The sequence below is a fragment of the Taurulus bubalis genome (assembly GCF_910589615.1).
Source record: "Taurulus bubalis genome assembly, chromosome: 2".
Lineage (NCBI taxonomy): Eukaryota > Metazoa > Chordata > Actinopteri > Perciformes > Cottidae > Taurulus > Taurulus bubalis.
Genome location: NC_136590.1, coordinates 46,100,114 through 46,104,088, shown reverse-complemented (window position 1 = coordinate 46,104,088; position 3,975 = coordinate 46,100,114).

The window sequence follows — 3,975 nt, the reverse complement described above, 5'->3', positions numbered from 1 at the left end:
CTCCCAGATTGGTGACTGTGGAGGAGAGGGGTATGACCTGACTGTGGTGTGGAGTGCCAACAAGGAGGGCTTCAGTTTTGCTGCTGTTTAGCTGGAGAAAGTTGTTGCTCATCCACGCCTTTATCTCCCCAAGACAGGCGGTGACACATGACATGGCTGCAGAGGGGTTTGGGGCAGCTTTGATGTAGAGCTGCGTGTCGTCAGCATAACAATGGAAGAACATCCTATGTCTGCTGACGACACGGCCGAGGGGGAGCATGTAGATGATGAAGAGGATTGGTCCGAGCACCGACCATTGTGGAACACCACAGGAGACTGGGAGCAGTCTGGACCTGCATCTTCCCAGTGAAACATATTCAGTTCTGCCAGAAAGGTAGGACTGGAACCACTGGAGTGCAGAGTCTGATAGTCCAATGGTGGTGTGGAGGCGCTCTAGGAGGATGGTGTTTGTCCACTGTATTAAATGCAGCAGTCAGTGAGGGTGATCCTGCATCGGCTGACATCAGCAGGTCATTTGTCACCTTTAGCAAAGCTGTTTCAGTGCTGTGGGCTGAACAAAATCCTGACTGGAATTTTTCAAATAAGTTGTTTTTGAGATGGTCTTGAAGTTGAGAAGCAACTACCTTCTCTAACACCTTGGACAGGAAGGCAAGGTTGGAGATAGGCCTGTAGTTGGCTAGAACCTCCGGGTCCAGGGTGGGCTTCTTCAGAAGGGGACGGATGACAGCAACCTTGAGAGCAGGTGGGACACAGCCAGAGCGAAGGGAAAGGTTAACAACGTTGGTGATGAAAGGACTGAGAGTGGGGATATGTGACTTCAGCAGAGCAGTGGGAATGGGGTCCAGGGTACAGGTACAGGATTTCATATTTCTGAGGATTTTCTCAACATGGCTCTCCTGAACCTCAGCGAGATCTAGAGGAGACAGCACACTCGCAGATAAGGTGTTGGTGTCAGAGGGAAGCAGAGATGGAGAGCTGGACATCGTAGAGCGGATGTTGTTGACCTTTGTTCTGAAGAAGTCAATGAAGCTGTTGCATTGCTCCTCTGTAGCCTCAGTTGAAGAGGATGGTTGTGGCTTCAGGAGATGATTTATTGTAGATAAAAGCTGTTCAGAGTTTCCAGGGTTTTTATTGATTACGCTGGAATAGAACCGTGAGCGAGCATCCTTAAGGGAGTTGGAGTAGGCCCTTTGATGCTCACGGAAGGCCAGTTTATGGACAGTACATGGGGGTGGGGGGGTTAGGGGGTGCACCTGCAGGGGAAAGGACCTCACACTTGTAGTTAATGTTATATTTTGTTTTGAAGAAACGCATCAGACGGGGACTAACAACTAGTTTATGATAAAGCAACTTCACATGAACCCACATTTTGGAGACGTGTGTGACAGTTTGACCCAAAACACAGAGCGAGTTATAGACAGAGACAGCATCGCTGTCCATGTGGCCAGGATGCAAACGTCTAAACACTGCCTTCACTTCATTATGCAACATCTGTTCCTCTCCAGCTGTTACAGTTGGCGCCGTTCAAACATCCACAAAAGATATTTCTTCAGTTTGTGTGGACCGCCGAGGCCTTAAAGGGACACTCCCCTAAATAACCGTCAGTTATTTATTCCTGAGGGGTAGCTGGCCAAACGTAGAGCAGTGAGGTCTCATCCAGATGTTTCCTCAAATCAGAAAGTATTACAGCGATTGAAACAATGCAGCAAACATGTCGTTTGGTGAGTTTGCTTTGAGTCTGTTTACAGATGTGAAGATGTTCTAATTGGATTTACAAACTTTGAAAATCAATTATTTTCATTGTGGAAATAGAGAAAGTCTGCAACTGAAAATGAATCAAGTGAAATGTGAAACATGTTTTGGAGAGACAACACTGACATCTCATCATCTACTGAATTCAACTATGAAACACTGGTTCCACTGGAGGTCCTTCATTTTACACCAAGAACTCCTGCCAAAGCAGCTCTGAAATTCAAACTTTTCCCCTCACACTTTCATGCTGCTTTGCAAAAGTTTGTATCACTTTCTCAAATGATGCACAGACGGTTTTAGGACCAAATCTCGCCAAAGATGAAAGAAACAGCGGTTCAGTCAAAGATCAGCTTGATCCAAAACCACAGAGCGCCACCGTTAATGGCTCTTTTGGAGCGAGCAGCTTTCAGTTGCTCTGCTCGTCGGCTGCTTGTCCTCATAAAAAAAGCTCTGAAAACTCCTCCAGAGGAAGTTTGAGTTGATGTGAGTATGTCAGAGAAAAGTTAAACTCAAGATTATTTTATTGTTGGTACTTTTTATTCCATGCATTACTACATAAGATCCAAAATTCTATAATTATAAAACACAACTGCTGTCGGTAAAACATATTCGCACCAATTCTTACTACTTTTCATGATGCCTCCAGACTTGGGGATCATTTGCATGCAAGCAGACTTGTGTTGCAAAGATGCAGCGCTACATGAACCTAAATGCGAACTAAGATGAGGGAATCTTTGTGCATGATGCATGATCTAGAATATTGGTCGTAGTTCAGGCTTTTGATGAGGTGTGATCACCAATGACAAATCAGAGGAGTGAAATGAAGCGAGACACAGAAGCTGCATTTAGTTCTTGTGGACTTGTAGTCAGACCAAGGTCTTATGACCTGCGGTTATTGGTCACGGCTGAAAAAAAAGTCCAGCACTTTTATTTAGATGAAAAGACTTACACCATTGTCATCATATCCGTACCCTAAATAGTAGTTACCGCCAGCAGCCTCAGCTTAGCATTGAGAGTGAAAACAGCTCCGTTCAAAGGTAACACAAAAAAACCTTTAAAGCTCATTGATCGTAATGTTGTTTCTTGTTTGTTTGATCCGTGCACATTAACCCCAAAAGGAACTTACAGGAACCTCATGAGGAACTCAACTCTATACTGCACTTCGACCGGAGGAACCAGGGTGCAGTTTCAGGTACGAGGAATGTTCCTTCTCTGGGTGTAGTACTTAAGTGACCAGGTATCTTCAGTTTTGTTGACAAAACAAAGACTTTACATTATTAATTCAACTCCAGAAACGGAAGAATCAAAATGTAAATAAGTGGTCCCCCGCTGATAGACATCAGAGCAGCGGGCCGTGTGTTCCCTCACAGCGAGACAGACACCAACGAGTGCTGCCAGTTGAGGATATAGGAAGGAGTCGTGACGTTGCCAGTAGGATCGACATTAGAGCAAAAGCACTGGAGCCCCGCTGCTGTGAACTCCGGCCAAAAGCCTCGACATCAAAGTAAAAGTTGCTTTATTTGCTTTTAAGTGCAGCAACATGAGTCTGATGTAAAATGTTAATCCCCGTTATGTCGTTGGTTGATGGAAATGCACCTCAGCTGGGGGTTTGTGCAGGTTTGTACTTTTCCTCAAAAGATGTCAGTGTAGGAGTTTTTTCGGCAGGTTGCTCTGTCTGAAGAGGGAGATGCTGCCCAGAGAGAAGTCAGTCGACCGATTGTGGTTCAGGTCGGGGTCTAGGGGTCTTGGGGTCTAGGGGTCTTGGGGTCTAGGGGTCTTGGGGTCTAGGGGTCTAGGGGTCTTGGGGTCTTGGGGTCTTGGGGTCTTGGGGCCTGCCAAGGTTGTCTAAGTCCAGCTCAGAAGGGAACCAGGAGAATTTAAACCACTGCTGTTTTCTTTTGGTCGGATATCTGTTCCAAGTTCTTCCGTTGATCTGTTTCAGGTTCGTCCGGATTTGACCTGGAAACGCCGTTGTTTGTCTGGATTTATTTAGACCCAAATCAGTTTTTATGTGACGTGATGACTCACTTGCAGCCAACATGTGAAACCACAAACACGATGAGGCTAAGTGCTGCGGAGCGGCTCTGACGCTCTGACTTCACGGGACCGTTTGGACGGATGTGAGGAGGCCTGAGTCATCTGAGACCGACACGCATTCACAATCGCACTAAGACAGACACACAAACCCGCTGTGTGCAGGCAGCAGGCAGCTGCACGCCAACA